Source organism: Hylaeus volcanicus, chromosome 2 (genome assembly GCF_026283585.1).
Source record: "Hylaeus volcanicus isolate JK05 chromosome 2, UHH_iyHylVolc1.0_haploid, whole genome shotgun sequence".
Taxonomy (NCBI): domain Eukaryota; kingdom Metazoa; phylum Arthropoda; class Insecta; order Hymenoptera; family Colletidae; genus Hylaeus; species Hylaeus volcanicus.
The window spans coordinates 19104758-19128372 of record NC_071977.1 but is presented as its reverse complement, the minus strand read 5'-3'; the positions used below and the strand labels follow the sequence as shown (position 1 = coordinate 19128372).

The 23615-nt window shown below is 35.0% G+C and overlaps 1 protein-coding gene across 5 annotated transcripts in view; it reads right to left on the bottom strand.

Annotated features, from left to right (window-relative positions):
* Positions 1-23615, bottom strand: part of LOC128885135 (GTP-binding protein RAD) — a 110888-nt gene that overhangs the window by 9874 nt on the left and 77399 nt on the right. The window lies entirely within an intron of this gene.

The following is a 23615-nucleotide window of genomic DNA, read 5'->3' as shown; positions in this document are numbered from 1 at the left end:
GAATGTTCAATGCATAATAGTATACGAGAAATACGAAACCAGCCTACGACCCTGAAGACCAGCATAAATGACAAGAAATGCATATCACAACTGATATTTTGTTTACAAAGGACTAAAATATCCAAAAAAGTAAAGACAAGAATTAACAAGACACTATAAACTTCTGAAATATACATTTAATGCTAAATAGTGTTTATAATTTTTATCAGATGTAAGAATGAATTACGTTAACCATAAGTCATTCCGTATTTATCCTAATTATATTATGACTCACATATGTATATAAATTTGTAGATAAATGTTGAAGATGTAATTCATAGTGGTCGCTAATGGCTTACAAGCTGATGCGACAATAAATAAATAAATATATATATCTGTTTGTTATTCACCAACATGCAATTAATCGCTGTACCAAAAATCAGCTATTTCAAAATGTCGTGACCTCGCCTCTTTTTTTCCATTTATTTCAAAATGACGTAAGGAGAATCGTCACTGACTCTCCGACTATACAGACCGACTCCCCGCAGTTGTAAATCACAGAAGAGGTATCGTAACGTTTGCAGGTGGCGAGGATGACTCTAAAACAGAGAGTCGTGACTGCATAATAGCTTGTTTGAGGCTGGGAAAGAGAAACAGGGATGAACGGTGACCGTTGTCGCGGCGTCTCGCAAAGCCGCACAAAGGGTGGCGCTGAAAGAGGGTCTGACGGAAAAAGAGGAACACGCAGAAGCACGCGGGGCGAGCGAGAGCTCCCTTTGATTTGCTGCCTCATTTATTTTTCCTTGGACCATCCCCTACGATGGGAGCATCCACGAAGGACATCCGCGATGGACGTGGAGGAAGGAAACGCGGCAGAAAGGAAAATAATCAAATCGGGCCGCCGTAAATAAACTGGGGAGCGCGGCCAATCGAAGGCGGAGAACGTGAATTCGTCGCCCGTTACACTGACGGCCACGTGACGTCGTCGAGCACCACGTAACCGCGCGTCTAAATGCGTCCACGTCGACGTTCTCCCGTCAAAGACCATTCCAAACGTCGACAGCTTCCTCGATCCGCACCGATACGTAATTCAATGATGTCAGGCGGCCCCGCCATCGTCAGCGACGATCGACACCCTTATCGAACCGTGTCTTCGAGTCACCGGTTGACCAATGACTCGTTGACGCGGACAGAGGCGACTGACGACGTTACTTGTCAGCCAATATTTAAATCAGATTCTATTAGGTTGTTTGGAAAGTTCGATTGAAATTTTTAAATTAAATGGAGATTCTAATATTTCACACAAAGAGGAACTTTTTCGCTTCGTATTATATGTACACGGTCTGTTTAAAAAGAAACCAAAGTTTTGCTATAAAAAGAAAAAAGTACATGTAAAGTTTTTACACACACGTTTATTTTCTCAAAATAATCTCCCTCTCCGTCAATACAGCGTGTAGACTGCGTAATTAACATTTCGAAGGACCTTTGCAGCTCCTGTTTTGGTAGCCCGTTTAGTACGGCGGTTACAGCGGCCTGAATCTCCGAAATGTTGCTATAATGTGTCCCTTTCATTGGAATTATCAATTTTGGGAAAAGAAAATAAACGCAGGGAGACAGATCAGGCGAGTAGGGTAAATGATCCAAGGTAACAATCCCAATTCCAATGAAAGGGACACATTATAGCAATATTTCGGAGATTCAGGCCGCGGTAACTGCCGCACAGTGGGGCCTGAAATAGCTTGAAAAGGTGGCGGAAAGTCGAAAAAATGAAAATACACCTGGATCACTAATTTCATGTAGATTTGTTGCTTAATATACTTGTGAACGTAGGATAGTAGTTTTCTTTATTATTCTAGCTACCTAAAAGAATGGAGAGAGACGGAATGATCGATGTTACGCATTTTCTGTCTTATGTAAATAGAAAGAAATTTTTTAAACAGGTGACTCCACGGTAATATTTGGTTCTGAATCACGTATGTACTTGAATCAGACCACAACTGAACACCGAAACAATAACGTAGCATTACTAAAATTTGCCTATGACTGCTGCACAATAACTATTTTCCATCTCTAAGGTAGTAAAATTAGAAAAAAAAATGCAAAAATAGTGCTTGACGCACCTTGACCCAGGCCAGAGTCTTATTGGAATGTGTTCCGTAGACATCCTAGAGGACGGATCATGTTGCTGATTGTGCCCATTTCTGCCCATATTTACGCACTTTTTGGTTTTCGAAGCGTAACAGGCCAAAAACGTAAAAAAGCTAATTCGAGGATATCTCACCAACATGATCCAGGCCAGAATCCTATTGAAATGTGTTCCTTAGACATCCTAGAAGACCGATCATGTTGCTGATTGTGCCCGTTTCTGCCCATATTTGCGTACTTTTTGGTACGGCACGCCGTACTAAACAATGGGGTACCAAAACAGGAGCTGCAAAGGTTCATCGAAATGTTAATTACGCGGTCTACACGCTGTATTAACGCAGAGGGAGATTATTTTGAGTAAATAAACGTGTGTGTAAAAACTTTACTTGTACTTTTTTCTTTTTATAGCAAAAGTTCGGTTTCTTTTTAGACAGACCGTGTATATACATATAAATAGAAATTAAAAAGATATTTTTTGGAATAAATGCATCACGTAACCGCGCGTTTAAATGCGCCCACGTCGACGTTCTCCCGTCAATGACCATTCCAAACGTCGACAGCTTCCTTGATTTGCGACGATACGTAATTCGATGATGTAAGGCGGCCCCGCCATCGTCAGCGACAATCGACACTCTTATCGAACCACGTCTTCGAGTCAACGATCGACCAATGACTCGTTACAGTGGACAGAGGCGACTTTTATAAATTTCTATTTTTAATGATTAATTGTATAATCGCTCCGGTTATCAATAACCTTTTGCCATCTAGTGTGCAAATTGTCAATGTCAGATCGATAAAAATCAATGAGCTGATGAACGATAAACAAGTATTTAAAATTGCAAAAACGACATTATTTTCCGGTTCACCTAATATGTAAGGTATGCTACAATTACAAATATATTTCCTGGAATGATTGCACCGTTATCTGAAATCTTACGTAATAGCTTTTCATAAGACTTAATTAAAATTTATATGAGCTTTCTTATCATGGAATATAAATATATACATTTACTTTTAAGGAAGTGTGTGAATTTTTGTATTCCATCCATTTGTTTCGAAGTTACGATCATTTAAAATCAACAATGCTCAATTTTTTTGCCATGTCCTCCCCCTACTTCATATGCTTTTTTAATAACAGTTCCATGATATTGCCGATAAATAATAGTGAGTTTATATTTCCTCGAAAACCTAACAAATAATGTGTTATCAATAATTAAAGTGCTTGACCGACCCCCATTGATCAGTTTTTAACATCCTCTTTTTTCTTACTCGTGGACGTTGCATTAATATCTGCTCGTTCCGTTTACGAACAAGTTTTAATCGTGTATAACACGGTCCGCGCCTATTATGTGTTTTATGAAAGGCAAATTAATGGTGGAAACACGATGGGTCGATGAACGAACCAGAGACGCGAGGCTGAGATGCATTCAGTTCGCCTGTTCGAGCCTCGAAACTTTTTATACGACCAAGGGTAGAAAGCGTCACCGAAAGAGAAAGAAAAATAAAGCTAGTTGCTCGAAATAAGCGCGTTCCGTGCTGAACCGTGTTACAAGACCACAGAAACACGAACGAGGAATTTTAAATCATGGTTTATTTCCTGTGTTGAAAAGTTTTTTTACCGCTTCACGGTTCAACGTCAGGTTAGGCGAATACATAATTCTACGTGCGGTAACGCGTTGGTGTTAGTGTTTATTTCATAATTTTATATGCATGTATCATTGCTCCTTTGTTGCAATAAAAACAAAATATAAGATTTACTTTTATTATTAAACATTTTCACACAATTTTTATAACCTTTTTCAATCATTCATGTATTTTTCTTTCTACCAACCTCAAATATTATTTAAAACAAATTTATTTCTTTTTATTTAGATACGAAGTAAAAATTCCTTATATATCCCGAGTAGAAAAATAATTTATAGAAGAAATAATAAATTGAAGATACATGTGCACAGTTAGATAAAAAAATTCTAGGTTTGTCACATTATACAGAACAAAATTAATTCAATATATTTCAAAAATTAAAAAAAGTGGATTTCTGAGAGGTGTACTCCTAAAAAATATATAATTATTTGATTTGATAGATGTTTAGTCACTTTTTACATCAATTAAATTCAGGTACTTAAGTATTTATTTAAATCATGATATTCATTTTATTAAATGCAAAACAATATTGAACAAATTTTTAATAGGTGCCTTATTAATTTCCAATTTAATGCTTGTATTCATATAATTTGTATATGAAATAAAATTTAATACTTCACAATGTATATTAATATATACATTCTTTTTTAATATATAGAAGTATCACAAATATACACACATTTTAAGTAGAAAAGATTACTTGAATACCAATATTAATATAAATATTATGACAAAGTAATTATGTTCACCTATTTAACAAACTCATGTCACTTCATTATAGCTCCATTTATAGCAGTCTACTCCACCCACCAAATTAATAATCAAATTTGTACAAAATCTCCACTGTACAAAGGTAGCACAATACACAATCTTTTAATTGAAGGCATTCTATAAGGAATCTAATGAACCATAAACTGCCTCTATTGCATAATTTGAATTTTAAGTTAAGACCTAGAAGACCCCACAAGAAGCTCCAACCAAGAGGCTCATCGCTAACGTGTCTAAAATTGCAAGTAAACGAGGAAGTGCATACGTAAACATTAGAACGTGTACGTACATACACAATTGTCACGAAGCTTTACCGCGAGCAGAGCGTATCAGAGGTTTGCAAGTGGTTAAGGGAACGATGAAAATGGTTCAAAGGGCAACCACAAAGGACGAGCGAGGTATCTTGGCTAAAACCACCAGCAGGCGTCGAAAAGCTCCAAAGGAGAGAAGGGCGCCGAGGAGATGGGGGAGGAGTTGAGAGTAGGCGCGAAAAAGAAGAAGAGAGCAGACGATGAACAGACACGGAGCCAGTATGACGTACGTTCATAGCACGGACCGACGCAAAATTAACCAGTACTATTTCTGCCCTGGCTGTTCCTGCACTTTTCTTTTTTACACCTTTCTGGAAGCCGACCCGTACCAGTTTCGCTCGCCCGCAGAGGCAGATCTACCGTGAAGCTAACAAACCTTCAGTTCTGAACCCCTAACAGTGCATTGTTCTCCCATTTTTCAAATGAATCAGTATTCGATAGCATTGGATTTTAGGTATTCGAGGGATATTTTCATTATAATATTAGGCTTTTATTTTTTTTTTTAATGTTTGAGAGGTGGTGCGTTAAAAAAAGTAAAAGGAAAATTTCCTAAGGCTTTGAAAAATTATATGGCTCGTGTAGATAAGCTTTAAATTCTTTCCTAATATTGTTTGAAACTTAACACTTTGTACTCCCAAGTCTAACTGTGTTTTCTGGATACTCAGATGGGTCCTGATAATAAGGAATAAAATACGTATAACATTTCCAGTATACTTTATTAATTTATGAATAACTTATGTCTAAATTTGTTACGGGTGTGAAAAATTCTATGGTTCGTGTAGATAAACCTCCTAATCTTTCCCTTATCTAATTTGAAACTCAATCTGTCCTGCTATAAATAATAAAATAAATATAATATTTTTAGTATACTATGATGATTTATGAATGCTTACGATTAAATTTTGAACAAAATAATCCAATTGTTAAGATTTTTTCGTGGCCATTATGTAACCCAAATATCAAAGAAACTACTTGGAGTTAACTCCCAATCTGTAGCCTAATTCTTTGGAGTTCAGGGTTAACATTCAACATTCAAACCACGATAAGCCGAGATCCATCACTGTTCATGCAACTCCACTCTTTTCCAGTACAGTTCTTATGTCTGGGAAGCTTTTGTATCGCCACTTGTCTCCCCTAATCGCTATCATCTTTTGTTCCCTTTGCGTGGTCGCATAGCCTCCACCGTTTGTCGTTCGCTGGCCTCGATCCCAATTTCTCGGCAAAATTATGGCAACGAAACTCTTTTCTTCGAATGTGACTTTATTTTCCATTAAGCAATGGATTATTCTTTATCGCGATAAGAATGGAATTATTTAAATTAACGAAATCATCCCTTCTATGGTTTTGCTTCAAATTTCGCCAAGTCGTAGATTTGGGATATTAACCCATTACAAAAGTGCAACGATGGATTCATCAATCTCATTCTATATTATTTGACAATTCCCATTTTTATTTCCTTCATTCAGATGTTATTATCAAATTTTATTATTTTTAAGCTGAATTCTCTAATTTAAATTTAATTGCAATTATTCTTCTATAATAATTTTAACTTCAAATATTATTCAACAATAATTTTAATATATAATCTTCTTTAATAATAACTTTAGTTAAAAATTTGCTTCACTGTTCTAAAAATGAATTCTTGAAAAGAAGAGAATGTTAATCTTGTTTTTGCACTATATAGACCCTCTATTTTAATAATTATTATTATTAAATTCTTCTACCTACATAAAGATGGCTCTGCTATAAACAGCCTGAGTTGCATTAATACTCGAAAACGAGACATATTTGCACTCAACTAAATACTGCGGTTCCTTTGCGTGCCACAGCTTGTGGAACGCAATTTACGCGGCAACATTTCAGTTGTCCACACAGATATTTCAACGATGCGTACGCATCGCATTTGCATATTTACGAAGACACAGTTATCCCGGTTTAATTTCACCGTTCTGAGAATCCAATTACTCACTCGGAACTGCGGTGATAGAATGAGGATCTGTATCACAATCACGCTGTCGTGTGTTACACTCACTTTGACGCATTTGAAGTGCATTTGAGAAAACGTTTATAAAAAATTCGATGAACATGAAAGAATACACATTTAGTACAGAGTATAAAATTCTTATCTTTACGAATCCTGGTGAAGAATTTAAACTTGAATAGAATTTATGTCTTACAGTTATACTTTAGAATGTTATTACATGTGTTTTATTTGTAGTATTTCATGTGTTTTAGTGTACATCGTTATCCACTTTTTCTTTCTGTATAATAAATTATATAGAAAATGGATAATTATTTAGATTATAGGTTTCTTTAAAATGTGAAACAGTTTTTAGTGATAACTGTACACTTAAATAATTATGGAAAGTTATTATAGGCATATGGCAAATTTGGTATTTATTAAATTTTACATGTTCGACTGAGATTTTGACCTCTAACTGTAAATTTATGATTTGAATTATCATATATTAAAACAACATCAATTTTATCCATTTATACATGTACATATTAGAGAAAACAATTTTGCTAGTCTGTCATAACATAAATTGTACATGTACAGGAAAAATAAACTAAATTAATATTGATAAAACTAATGATTGAACATGAAAAAGTAACATGTTATACGTTGACGCACAGAAGAAGTTTTCATTAAAAAGAAATAAACCTACAGTAATGTGCAAATTTTTATCTGATTCCTCGTTTCCTACACTTTCCCTAAAAATTTACATTTTAACAAAGAATTGGCTTTGATAGGATCGAGACTGGTAAACAGTTTAGTACCAGGGTGTAGAGTTTATCTTGTACACAAGTTAATACAAAAACTATAATGGAGTTTGGTGGATGCAAACTCCGTGTTAACAACGACCATGGCAGCAATCTGCGACGCTTCTATCAATGGGCATACAACATGCGCGAATCGAGTTGCGTTAACCATATGTAAATCGAATTCAAAGTTCTATAACGCACATTGGTAGGAAAATGACAATATTCCTGAAACTATGTTATCCGGTGTGTTTGCAAGAGAAGCGAAGAGATCGCGCAAGTGAGTTAAGTCAGCGTTTGAGCAAACAGAGGAACGTAAAGGCCGAGATCCGCTCTTTAAGCTTGATTAAAAGCTGGGATGAGAAGTTTTAAAGATCCATTTACACGCTGCTCCGAAGGATTCACAATTTAACAGATTTTTAATTATTGAAACGATAGCTAATTTTTAATTTGCATTTAACAGAATTGTACTCTTGATAGTAGTTTGATACACAACAGTTTCAGCTGTAGATCAGATGATCCATTCCTACAATAAACTTGTTCCGCACATTTTTTAATTACTTAATTAATTGTAAGCTAACTTTTTAAAGAATTTTGTTTCATTTGTACGGATAATAATGCAAAGTATTTTTCTATTTCTGCTTACTTATCTGAAATAATTGTTAATTTTTCAGATAATATTATCACTGCTTCTTAATATTTTTAATACTCTTTACACTTTAATCATGTGCCATTTGTTTATGGACCTTCCAATTTCTGGACAATTTTGAACTATAATAGATAAATATTAGATGTGCTACAATGTATAATATAATTTCAGACATCCACACCAATTACATGAAAAAAGATTGCTCGAATTTCGAATAAACTTTAGAATGATAACGAAATTCAATGAATTTATAACATTTATTTTTAATATTATTATTATCCTTATTATCGTAGATATTGAAACAGCGAAGTAGCTGATAAAAATTAAAAAAAAAAAAAAGTTCTATATGACATTTTAATAATGTCAAATTATAATTATGTCAAATTTATTTCAGCTGTTTGCTAGTTAGTGGCTTTAATTTACGTTCAAGCTTTGATTGCTGCACCAGCAAGTGTTGGGTGTAGCAGAAATTTAATTAGATATTTTAATTACCTATATTTTTAATTAGACTCTTAATTAGGTTTATGAACATTAAAAGCAGAGAATTTCTAAAACAAAATTTAGAATGACGAATAAGTTGAACAAATATCACGGCCTTATTTATTGTTAAATTCGAAACTACTTCGTGACAGAAAAAAAATGACTGCGTGAAAATTACTCATAAAACTCAAGAACCATTTGGTTTCTACCGTATAAAATAATGTTTGACATGCTCGAGCCTCGAAGCAGTAATACTGTGGAAAATGTGTCTGTCAATAAAATGTATTTATGGTATTACGGGCTCCATGAATGCCAAGAGGGAAACAAGAGAACGGTAGCCAGCCAAAATTTGTGTCCTGCTTTTGGATCGAATACTACATATAACGGGAGTACGATGGTTAGCTGGACAGCTATGGAAATGCATAGCTGGAAATTTGAGTTTCAAAGATGAAACTCGGTCAGCTGTATGTATGAACGAACATTGCAATTTTCTTCGTGACATATTTCTAGCGGATCTGCAGAAAAAGATTTGTAACCATTTCTATATACATACATATATGGAAATAATATAATAAATTCAAAATAAAAACAGAAAATTTTAGAATAAATTTAGACATGCGTATGTGAATTTTAGAATGGTAACGAACTTCATGATATTCATGAAATGTATTATTAACCCTTTGCATTCGAGGTCTTTTTGGCTTGCGCGCACCAGCAACTCTAGACGATTTCGGCCAAATTCGGCAAACACTTTACAAGTACTTTAAAAACATTTATAAACAAACAAACGTATACAAATAATAAAATTCCACAAGTTTATTCATTTATATGTCGAAAACAACAAACTTCGATAAATATTACACTCTTCTCATTTCGGAAAACAATATGCAAGATGCATCCTAGGTTTGTCAGGACATGTATCACAGTAATACGAAAATTTCCAGCCTACCTCCAAGCGTGTTACAGTCAGAACAAACCTTGCAGTCCATATTTGGCCCCCTTTAGTATTACGTGACGCTTCCCGCTTCTTTATCGGATTTCATCGGAATGCGACGTAGACGTTTGCTCTCGTTGCTGGCGATATAATCTCAATTGTTCGACAAGTGTTTTCAGAAATCGCAAATGGCTCAGTGGCTTTTCCTCTTTTTTGATCTTTTCGAGTTTATACAATATGTATGAATTGATCAGGAAAATTTCCATGCCCCCCAAAAAAGCTTACGCCACCATTTAAGACTTCAAATCACTCGGGCGCCGGCGCCGCTCGAGTTGACAGTTCAAATCGGCGCCGCTCGAGTGCAAAGGGTTAATATTGTTGTTATTCTCGTTATATCTCTATTAAATTTTGAACAACATCAGTTTCCTTTAATTACTAAAAAGCGACAAAATTTGATGGTTTTTAATTACCATTATTTATATTTACATTATCTTACCTGAAATATAAAACGATCGCAATCAGTAAAGCAAATGTAGTATCCAAAAACTTCCTCGTGCAAACAGTCTCGTCTCTCTGTGTAATTGCAACAGAACATGGCAGCTCTGTCGCGTCACCAACCAATAATTCTTTTTATTTTCAAATTCCTCTTCGTCGCCCGGAAAGAAACGCATTTCTATTCCGGATAGACAGAGTGCAACGGCCGCGAAAGCGTTGCCCTCGAATAAAAGCAATCTTGAGGGCCCAGCGGCACGAGTACAATGACCGAGGTCGAAATCCTCGAAAACGTAAACGCTACTCAAAGAACACCAGGAATTCCAAATGCAGGCCAGTCGTCGCGATGAACGCGCCGGCCGTGGCGTACTGCCGCTAAGTGGATCGCGAAGGTTAATGACACGTGGGTCTTATTAAAAGCGTCGTATTTAAAGCGTCGTATTAACGATTCAGTCGAGAACCTCGGCAGGGACTCTGCGCGTGATTTCATCCCGTTCGTTGTCTTATGCGCGCGCAAATAAAGGAAGTACGAGTGTTATGCGTCAGGGTTCGAACAAGGGTGGGTTCTGCGATCGAGTGAGCCGCGAATAATTTTATTAAGAAAGAACTTTGTTAAATTTAAATTTCTGTGAAGAAATATATTGAATGGTAATTTCCATAAAGAATTTTACCAAGTACGAGATTATGTAAAATATTATTGAACGTAAAATTCTACAAAAGAAGGTGTTTGACTTGAAACTGTACTAAGAATGATATTGCATATGGAATTCCACGACACTAGTAAGGCACGTCGTATGAAAGGGCTCAAGGAATTTTATACTTAATTATAGCACCCACGACCCTACAGTAAATCATAGGTCAAAGGGTTAAGTTCGTCGATGGTATAACCTCGATATTACTCGAAACGAACAATCCTTTGTCGCGAGTAATATCGAGCTAATAGCTGCGAACTTGTCATAAGATCTTTGGATACAAGAATAAATCTTACATTATAAGATTATAAGAAAGATTATAAGAAAAAGATATTATTCTTTGTACACTATCAGGGTCATTCCGCGAAATCGGACACTAAATGGAGCAGCATCTCAGAGATTGTGCAAATTTGAGTATGTTGCAGTTTTTTATTTAACTCTTTGGGGCACGGTGGGATTAAAAGTGTCCCACCTTTTTGATGGACCGTAATGCATGAGGGGACATTTTTAATCCCACCTCGAAATTTTGCAATAGCTGCATGTGTATAGGTTTATATTTCGTCTTATTTACGCAAAGCAGTTGGTAATATATTCATCCAATGTTACAAATGTATGCACTTATGTTGGCAACTTTCAACATGCTAATACCGGTTCAACAATTGTTGTAAGCGGAAGGTTTATTGCGATAATATTTCTTTCCTGGTTTTATGTGAAAAATCGTAGAGGTAAGTTAATTTATATAAAAATTAGGTCTATACAAACAAGTGAAGTGTTTTATAACAAAAACTAAAGATTAAATTTGTTTGCAAATGATGAAAGTATGGTGGGATTTTATTCATCGCACCATGCAACTTGGAGAGTAATATAAAAAAACATATTTTTATTTATTGTTTATGTTCTAATATTCTTAAAACTATAAATGTGATTTGAATATAGTGTAGGTGATTTTTGTATTTTGTTACAATATGTGATACCTTTATTAATAAAAATATAACAATTTTGTTTGATTCAAAACGCAATAAAATTCCTATACAACATGGGTCTATTTTATGACCTGAATCCCTGTGCCGCAAAGAGTTAAGTATCATGCAACGTATCAACGGGGTTTGTTTCTCGTATGTACGTTGTCATTGAAGACTTAAATCTATCCACGAATAACTTTGAATAACCATGTGCTATAGAAAGATGGATTTGCCTCAACGTCACCTTTCAAAAACAACAAACAAAAAACAACAACGACAAAAAAAAGCAATAGTCATATAAGATAGGCTCCTTCGAACCTTCTAACTTTTTCCTGTAAAATTTGTTTGTATCCACGATAATTTAGGCATTATCGCTCCGTACCAGTTTAGCTGCCTCACCGTGTATACATGTACGCCCCTCACTAATGTCTTTCCCTTCTGTTTCACTACCGTTCCACTCAGTTCATTCGACATTCTTCTCCTCCTCGAGATTTATACGGCTCCATCCGCGGCAACTTCCGCGTTGGATCAATGGAACGAGAATCGGCTGCGAAGTTTCTATCGCGAGTAATTATACAACCGTCCCCGCCAGCAAACGAATCCGTCAATCGTTTGACTGGGTTGCAGTTTCGCGCCGTGAAAGAGAGCTCTGCAACCGACAACACGGATGAGTGTCAAGTTAGCCTAGGAACTTGACTGAAACTTCGTTAGATAAACGGAAAACTTCGATTCCCGATGAACGAGAGTATTTGCTGATAGAGGATAGCGCTACTGGAGTCTGACAGTTGCGCAACTCTTTCGTTAAAAATCGAAGGAAATTTCTACGCAACTCGAGACGACCTATTAGCGTCCTGTAAGACGAACCATCCGAGAAGAGTTTGATTGGTAATTTAATTGGACTTAATGGGCTTACAACGAGGACCTACGCTGATGGAAACTGTCCGATGTTTCAAGACTCCTTTTGGAGCACTCCGGCGACAGGCGTACAGTGGAAACTTCGATTATCTTGACTAATAGGCAGACGTGACTGTTAGGGTATTGGAACGATCGGTTTCCTGGAGTTCAGTAATTTATTATTGAAAGGGGTGAGGGCTTGTGTATTTCAGCGAACAGAAGGTTTTTCGATTATTCTTCCTTATTTCTGTATTTTTTCTTGACGAGTGTTTATTAAGGTGAATAAAAGTATTTAAGTGCTATGTTGTGCATAACATTTTGTAGCTCTTGAAGTATTCTTTCATACTGTGTATTGCGTAGTACTCAACGATTTTGTATTTCAAATTTTATCAGATTAAAAGAAATCATCAATTGCAAAACAGAACTTGTTCTCAAGAAAGAAATTTCAATTTTTCTCTCGAGTGCAAAGGATTAATGTTTATAAAATATCTCCAACTTATCACTGAAGTGAGTTTCACATTTTATCTCACTCTTTATGTATTCTTCTTTCTCGCGAAGAGAATCAACTCCCTTTTATGGAAACATTGTTATTAATATCGTTTATTTGCTTGCTTGTTTTTTTATTAGGACGCTCTTACCCTTCCACACTGACATGTTAATTAAATTTTTGCTAGTAGTGCATTAGACTCAGTTAGCCAACCTAAAGCTCGGGTACCTCGGGATTGCTAAACACGTACTGTAGCTGTGGTCAAGGATAGCTACAGCCCCTGAGGGCTTTATTAGTATCATTATGAATAAATATTTGCTCATATTGCCAAGAAAATATTAGACATCATCATCGTCCTTTTTTCTTTAATCAAAGATAACTTAATATTATTAAAAACTGAGGTATTTAATGTAGTTTTTTAAACAGGAATTTTGAGAAAATGAATGGCACTTTTGTAATGTGCATCGTTATCACTATGGCGATAAGTATTCCTCTTCTTTACTGTTCCTTCTTTATCTAACTACGAATCAGGCTTACTTATGTTCAATAAGCGAGGAAAGGTAGCGATTCTTCCACCAAGAATGTATTTCTCCATTGCGAATAATAGCGAGCTAATAGCTGCGAACTTGTAATAAGATCTTTGAAAATAAGAATAGATGTTACATTGCAAGATTATATTCTTTTCAGACCTGGTGTACATTGTAATGTATATTAACCTCTTAAGGAACGAATTTAAACGCGTGGAACTTTTGCAAAACTTTTACTCTAAAGCGACAATTAAAAGTGCTCGCAACTTTTTCCGTCGGGGCGAAGTAGTTTTTCCTCCTATGAATTCTAAAGAAGCTAAGTGCAATTCAACAAAAGAAGAGGTTTAACGCATTATCGACCGCACGTTTCACGCAAAGTCTTCTTCTAGAACTCGCTGGCAACTTTTAAGGCGGAAGAAGTTTCGAGACTGTTCTTTCATCAAAAACTTATGGATTGGAAAGTTAAGAATTATGTCATGTTTGAGAATTTTCTTTAGAGAATATTTTAAAACTACGAATCTATTATATATGATCGGAATATTGCAATGAAGCTTTGTGAAGCTTGCAAATTGAGTATTTGAGACAGTTGAGACACTTTTCTAAAAAAATTTAGTATATTTTTATTTTTGAAAAAGATTAATTAATGAATTTATATGTACATGGTTATTCTACTAGAAATCTTTACAAGAATTTTCAAGACATAATTTCCGTAATTTTTAATATTTTTAAATATTTCACTTTGATGAACGCATTATAGTGAGACAAGCGATGCTGCTGGGAATATTATTATAAAGAAATATAGACGTAAATACCATATTGAATATATTCCATAATATCTAAATTGGACCAAACGCAACCAAATTCAATCACTGTTTACAACAGCATCCCCTGCGAATTTATTGATAGCCACCTGCCAGCGTTCATGTCCAGACATGATTGCAGTGTCACGCGTACCTATAATAGATAGAGAGAACTAGCAATGTGCCTAATCTTGTCAACAAGTCTTGGTCTAAATGCAGATGCTAACAACTGCCTTCGGTGACAATTGCCCTAGCCAGACAGTGATTCGCTAATGAGTTGAAAGAGAGCCAAGGATCCTTCAAAGATGATCCACGCTCAGGTTCTATCCTCGTCAACTCGCAACGAAGATACGATTACTCAAGTTCGTGGCAGAATCCTTACTGACAGCTGTTTACTGACTCGAGACGTGGCTGATAAGGTTTCACTTTAACAGTTGAACACATTTCTATGGTAACCCATTTACCCTATTCTTCAGATCCTACTTGTTTGACTTGTTCCTACCCTCCATAATCGAAGTAATAGTCCAAGAGCCAGAGCCAAAAAAAGTCTCTAAATTTACTAAGCCTACTTTTTTTTATAGTTTATTACAGTGGTTGTGTACACAAACATACTGCGGTCAGTCAAGCGAAACTGAGAACAGGTGTCTCAGGTAATTAAATGAATTTACTAAGGCTGAAAATTGTTATACAAATAGTATATTGCATATAAATGAAAGTTATGACAGTCAGTCAGCTAAATGTGGGGACGGAACTGGTCAGTCAGCCACAATGTATGTACAAAGAAATAAATACTGTGCAATTCGTTCACTACATTTCAAAACTTTTGTGGTGGTATTAAATGTTATATCAAACATAAACAAAATAGTCACTCATCGATTTTGTAGGACAACGCCCGTCAGTCAGTAAGAATAGAAATCAAAATTTCGCGCGCACTCGGAATCGCAGTTGACGGCTTGCTTTTTTCTTTATTGTTATTTAACAATCTAGATTGCATTGTATATGTACAGAATATACATTACAAATAATATTTTAATAATTTAGGCATTATCTGTTCTCCGAAAGAGATTCTTCCTCCGAATCATCAAATTCGTTGACTTCGCTCTCACCATCTGAAGATTCAAGCTCTATCGTTTCCGATTGAGTTTCGGAATTGCAGAGGCCTCTGCAGATAAATTTGAATTTCAATTATGGATTGAAATATTTCACAGTGAGAATAAAAATATTACCCTCGAATCAAATAAACGATCGCAAATAAATCGTTAGACGTTGCCTTTATGTATCTACTACAGAGGCCTCTGCAATTGATGCACCAAAGCCCAAATGTTGATGTGGAAGCCTAACAGTCTCTGACAAAAGACTCCTAGGAGACTTCTTGATAACTTCTAGAAAACATTTGAAAGACTTCTAGGGGACTTCTAGATAACTTCTGGAAGACTTAGGAAATGGCCGAGGCTTTGCAACAAGAAAAATAAACTGAATATAAAAATATATAATGAATATAAAAAACTGAATATGAAGAAACTTCTAGAAAACAATTGAAAGACTTCTAGGGGACTTCTAGATAGCTTCAGGAAGACTTAGGAAGCTTTGCAGCAAGAAGAACAAACTGAATAGAAAAATAGAAAATAGTGTAGTATCGCAATATTAAAGTTGTGTCCAAGCGTGCTTTAGCTTCTCCAAGAAAGCCATAAAAGTGAAAGACAAGAACGACTGCTGGACCCAGGGTCGGTAGAGTTTTCCCATGCGTGGGTACAGGTCTCACTTTAGAAATTGAAGGAGTTATTAGCTGACCCTGCTGGTGTAAAGATCGGAGCGTTTCTTGTGAATACCTGCTTCAGTTCAATATCCTAATTATAATTTTTAAGAATAATGGTAAACAAACACCATATTATACCACAATAGAAAAATAGAAAATAGAAAAATATGTTAACTCTAAAGCTACTAAAATGACATGAAATCTTAACTACAAACTGTCAATGTTTATATCTCTATTTGAATAAAGGAAGTATAACATCGAGAAACAAGTAATTCCACCATCCCGATATTCCATTACCCACAGCACTGATAACACCCCATCCTCTATTGTAGATTGATTTTGGGGAAAAAATGCTCGATAAGTTATTAACGTTGTTATTCATCCTCCATACGTAGGAGCCAATAATCGCCGAGTGTCGAAGTCATGTACACGCGACAGTTGAAACGTTAATTTCCTCGAAAGCACCAGAGTAACAGATGCAATTAACCGATCGAATCACTGATAACAGTATTATCTAACGACAAGATTATTGAGTTACCAGAATATTGAATTACGAAACTGCCAGGGGGGGGGGGGGCTAGCTCGATTCCCGACAATGTTTGCAAAAACTTGGCTACGTAGGTGGGCGTTAACTCGATTCCCTCTCGTTGGAAGCTAGGCTGCGGGGTCATCGCGCCATTACGTGTCTATTATGCATCCACGTTTCGACGTAATCTGTTACGCATGATCTGTTACGCCAGCCGCGAGAATTAAACCGAAACCACGGCTGGGATGTCGCTAACAGAAACCATAATCCAGTACACTTTGTTCGGAAACGAGACTGCCGGGTAATTCGAATATACATGGTGTGCGGTGCAGTTTGTGTCAAACTTTCGGACACGCAGTCAGTGTTGTCCTGGCTTTTCTAATATTATTTTGGGTATAAACTCTGACATTGTTTGAATAGGTTCATCGACAAGAAAACACCTAAGAGGAAACATATTTTCAACGCAACAAACTGGAGTTAATCCATTTAGTGCTACCTACGAAATATATCATAGTAAGTGAATGTACCAACTTGTCTGTCGACTACGAGATATGTCTTTAAGAATTATTATATAGAATGAATGAACATTTTATATAATGATATATATATATTTTAAATAAGCAACAAATTTAATAGTGCTGTATATTATCAGAATAATAACTTAGATTACGCATCTTTATTAAATCTTGGCACTCAGGGCAAAAAAGGCTGTAAATATGCCTGGCAGTGAATGGGTTAAAAGGAAGGGTTTGGTACCTGTCTCAATGAAATGGATAACGAAGAAAACACTCAGAAGGAAAATTCCGTACAAGGCAAGAGACTAGATATTAAGGATACATTCCAGTATACACTTTTAAAAAGAAGGGCAACTTGGGTAATTTAAAAAATGAAAACTATAAATCGTACAATAATAAATGATTTTGTACCTAATGATACGTGTTTCAAAGAGTAAGAATGAATTTTTGTGTCCTTTTATTATTAATATTCTGAGAAAACCACGCTGGAATTGCACAAGACAGTTTTTTTTTAAATATTCATACAATACTGCAAGTTTCTTTAATTAATTTTTATAATATATTATTTTCAATACTCCCATAAAGTTAATGTTCAAGATGTGTTAGACGACATGGACTAGTAAATATAATGTTGCATAATGAATAATCCTTTGTTATTGCACCCTCAACAATTTCTAATTTATTGCAATAATAAATGTTGTATCTTATCGCCAACTAGATGTATTTCTGAAATTGACTAAATTGTGGGAACTATTGTAACAATAGCCAGCAAATGTAAGAGAACCCCTTAGAGAATAAAATGCAAGCTCCTCAAGGCAAACGCGCATCCCCGAGTAATGTACCCTCCATAATTAACGCGTGATTTCTCATCCGTGAACACTGCGTCATCCGTATCTCTGAACACAGTGTCATCTGTGACGTAGAGAAGCGTACGTCATTCTAGACAGCATGTTTTCTGCGAAGCATCCTCAACCTTGACATATCAAATTGCTTCCTATTCAAAGTAAACAATTATTCAAGCATTTTCTCAGGTATGGATCTATCAATTGTTTTCTATGTCGATACTCAAAGTATAGATTAGAGAATGCTTCAAGAAAATATTGTTTTCTTTTTGTTTTTAAAAGTTAGATTCCTATAACACCAAGTATTCTTCTTAAAAATGACTCTTTCAAATAAACAAAGAATTTCCAAAGAAGTCCTTATTTTAAACCAATTTAACTCGCCAGTTTTCTTAAGAACGTATCAAAATAAGTTTTCTCTGCTGTTACTCTAATACTAAATAACCACACTCATCTCAATTAATTTCGATAGACATTTCCATTAACGTTTCATTACCAAATTGCCTCCCAACCCCCAGAACACCTTATTTGACAATCCATAAAAGTTACACGTCCTTGTGACGACATCCCTCAATTTCATTGACTAATGCATCGAATTGCAATCAAGGAAGAATAACTCCATCTATGTTGATGCTGCAACATCGTCAAATGTTTGGATTGGAATCATAACTGGGACGTTCGATTTTCAACCATCTCTGAGGGATTCATATTCAAATTAAAATTTAACTTAAGCATTAAGTTGATACATGTGGAATGTTGAAGTGCAATGAGTTTATCAAAAATGGCTTTAGGATTTTTGCTTTTTAATAAAAAAATATGACATTGTAGTCGTAGTGGACACTTAAGGAACGGAAACTAAAAATTATTTACAAATTAATTTTACGTGTTCCATTTCCCGAAAAGTACCCATTTAAACAATGATATATCAAATTTCGAGAAAGAAATCTCTAGAATTGCCAGAGTTGCTGACTCTAAATATGTTTATCTCTAAACGACACAGTTATGGTGTTGTGACTCCAACGTCGCTATTTTAATTGAGAAATCTAATTAAAAGATATTCGTTTATTACTCAATATACGCATAATAAACGGTAGGAAACAGAACTTCTAACAAGTCAATTATTTTCGATAAAAACTTATACCTTTTCCCCTTAAACGACATCATCTTTCACGTTTAATTCTAATCGGATGCACATTTATTTCACACAAAAAATTCTACATATTCCTGACCATTTGCGTTTTATTAAAAGAGAAAATCCTACAGATCCTTTCGATAAATTCTTACTTCGAGGCGTGCCACTGTTCAGGACATTCTGCTGTAAATGGAGGTCTCGAAATGAACGCAGCCAAAATCGTTACCGATCCCTGGTTCTGGCACACTCGTGCAAATGAAATTTATCTTCTACTTTTTCGTTAAAGGGAAACAATACTCGATTTTCTGTACGCGTAATCTAACTCGATACTCTTCTGGAGAATAAATATCGTGTTTCGGCTTCGCGAAGCACGATTTCCTAGTTGTAAATGGATCAAAACAAATATGGAATCGTATTTCAGCCCAATGCGGAAGAGCGAACAAAACTTTGGGGACTAGAGGGTACGAATTTAATGGAACGAGAACCTGGATACTTTGGATCTTGTGGAACTAGCATGGATGATCCTGCACTCAACAGATGCAAACGAACTTCGATGCATATGGGACACGACATGAATAAGTGATAATTCTTCACTGAAATATTTCATTTGCTTGTTTAATGAAGCACCTTTTATAGAATATATTGGTGATTTAAGCACACATTTTATACATGCATGTTTTGTTACAATATATTGATTATTTAAGCAAATTTGTGGTTTATACATTTTACAATCTAATGATAATTTGAACACATGAGTTGTATATAGTATATCTTCAATATTTATGATATAAGTACGCATGTTGCATGTCAATCTTACTATTTAAAAAAAAGAAAACATATTTGAAGTATCGTGGTACTTTAAAGAATAAATAATTTAAATAAATAATTTCAGTATTATTTTAACTATCTTATGTATGTAACGTTACTTTCATGAGACTGGAAGTCCGTATGAATATTGTTTTCTTTGGCATGAGCTTACACATAAATTAAGTAAATATATTTGTTTACACAGTAGAGGAAGTTATGCTAATCGGACAACAAGATGTTATATGTAACATGTGAAATTGTATATGCAAATACTAAACAGGGGATATTAAAAATTGAAACGCACTGTAGTCTGTCCCAAGTGTGTAATTGTAGTGAATAGAAATTAAAAATTAAAAATTCATATACAATTTAGTCAGTTAAAAGCATAGTGTTGTAACAACGCTAGTACAATGGTATGCTTGTGCTTGACTAATTTATAATTTAAGTTTTAATTACTGCATAAGCACCAATCTCTACAATTGTTGAAAAGTGATCATACAATGTGTGCTATGAATCACCGATGTTGAAAATAAACATTAATTATGAATAAAAAATGATTTATTACTAAATGAATTAAAACTATATATGAATTTTATACCTTTCTAAAACTCCAAAGACTCTAATCTTTTACATGAATATTCATCTTATACTTAAATCTCACTTCGCCTTTTCATATCTTAACGTTCTCATATAATTACCACGAAATCATTTGAACTTATACTTACTTTTTTGATAAAGATTCATAAATTTTCAGTATAGTTTAGAATTTGTATCTCTTATAGGAAAATGTCTATTTCTATAAAAATAGAAGGATTCAAATATATCTTTCCGTCTGTCTGCAATAAATATAGAGTTGTCTCTATTACAAGGTAAATTTTATGTAAATTAGTCCTTTTAAAATGAATATCTACTTCTCCGTAATAATGTACTGCGTCGTAGGACGAAATAGTAAGAGATATTTCACGAGCACTTTTCCTAGTTAAATGTAACGATATGCGGCGAAGGAGTCGTTATGGAAATGGTGTTTGCTGGCACAGATTCATAGCTTGTGAGTCGAGTACAGCGTTGCATTAGTCGATTAGATTTAAGCCATAATTCGGTAGCGTTGATGCAGAACGTCGTGATATATACGTGCACTTGTGCACCGAAATTATCCTTCTTAATTAAATTAATTACGTTAATTAAGTTTCAATTCATTTTCGAGAAATATTAAACGAAACCTCGATTTTACGAAAATCAGGCATAATTGATTACGCATAGATTTAATTTTTCGAGTTCTCAATCAACCAAAGTTTATATTTTTAAGGGAAAAGATATTACAGTGAAACAAGCTTTCCAAAAAGAGAGACTACTCGAAACAAGGATGATAAATATTCCATCGCAAAGGCAAGTAAATCTTCCTTGACCTACATTCTATTTCACACGTATAACACCTGAAATTCTGAAAAGTATACTAAAATGGAACGCAAAGATGAAAAGAGGAACGAAGACGCAATGCTTAGCAACAACTAAGCTCTCGAATTACTTCAACTTGAAATTGGAAATCTCGGAGAAATGTAGCCGCAAGCTAAGATAGAAAATGAGAAATATTTGTTGGGAGTAAAAAGACACAACTCTACTGTCACAAGTGGTTTGTCTTAATCATTGATTGGTACTATCAATTTCTGTACAGGATAAAAACTCGAGGAACCATGTCGTGGTGGCAATTCGGTGATAACGTCGTTACGGTTAAATAGCTCACAGGCCTCCCGCGCGATTCAAACGAAAGCCTAACCCTGTTTTCGCAGGTGAGAAGCTCTGAAGCAAACCAGTTGACAGTGTCGCGACGATATTTCACGTCGTGGAGCCAGACCAGGGTCCTCGACCCAGATACACCTGCAGGCATTATGTTATTAGAGGTGTCGCGAAGTTTTCGGCATCAAGCTACTCGAAAAGCAAAGTGTATTAATATAATACTCACCCTATATACAATTAGTCCCATGAATTACTCTCGATGTCTATTGAAGAACGTCTGAATTAAAATCATAGGTTTGATGTTTTCAAATCAATTTTTTATTACAAATATATACATGTGTAAAGTTTATTTACGTATATCCTTATAATATGACATTTCTTTGCAAACATCAAACCTGCCATTTAATTTAAACTTTCTTAAATAAACAGAGAGTATGAGTATAATACTTTAGGGGACTTATTGTATAATGTATGTGCAAATGTGCATAATTTATATGCATAGTTTACTCAATTGAAAACCCAATGAAAACAATTCTATAAATCCTTGAAAATTATAAGAAAATTCTTTTTTAGCCTCGTTACGTATACTTTATAAACGCGATAGAATTTTAGAATATAATATATACATGTATAATCATACAGATAATATTTTAATTTCTAATTTTAGACTCATAGTATTTGGGCCCTACCAATGACGTTCGAATTATATTCCCTTCACGCTTGACATTCTGCTTTTTCAAGTAGCATTTACCTCTAAAGCCTTAAAAGGAAATTTAACTCTAAAAGCATCGTAATTATAAAAGCTCGCTGTTGAAACGAAAAAGCCCCTGGTAAATATTTCCCGACGAAGAAGCAATTTTCTGCTAAATATTCCTCGCGAAGAGAAAGATCACTGTTTTCTGTGTTGTCATTATTATTATGTATTATCGTACAAATTATTTTTAGTATAATTGTACGTTGAATACTTTAATAGTGTTTATAAATTGTTATATTATTTTCTGAAGACCAAGGTTCATAAATACCAAGCTTGTGAAGATTAAAATGACTTTTCATAACCCATCGTTACACTTTCATTAAGCTTCGAATTCGTGGTTTTCACTCTCGGATGCAAATACGTTCCCAGCTGTCTCGTAATCGCTGGAAATTGATCGCGCAGATGAATGAAATTCGTAGAGCTAATCAATCGGGAACAATCGATCAGGATTTTCTCGCTTATCGATCGGTGCACTGTTACACGGTTGAATATCCGTGCCCTCGATGCTTATGTAAGCTTCCTGTATCTCATTGTCGATGAACACATGTCACGCCATTAAGGGGAATGTGCCTTCAAGATTACGCGGACAACATATTCATCGACAAGCACGCTCTGTGAAATACCCGACAAGTGTGAGCAATATCCATAGACAATGATTTAAAGAAGCGTTTGTAGTATACGTGGCGCAAAGTTTACGGATTATAAATTCATTCGAGTTCGTTCACTTGGTTCGTTCGAGGAATTTTCCAACAATTTTGACGAGTTAAAGCAGAGGAATATAATCCTTCGAGCAAAGCCAATGCAGACTAAAATTATGTGATTATATACTGATTGTTAATAAGTATTAACTCATTCCTGTGTAAAAAAAAATAAAAAATGTGTGCAAGCCTTAAGTAAATTTGAAAAAAAACGAAAAGGATATGTAATTATTTTGGTTATATGAGGATACATTTATCGATAAACTAATAACAATTTTAAGGTACATTTTTAGATGAGTTTTCAAGTGAGTGAATCCAGTGAATATT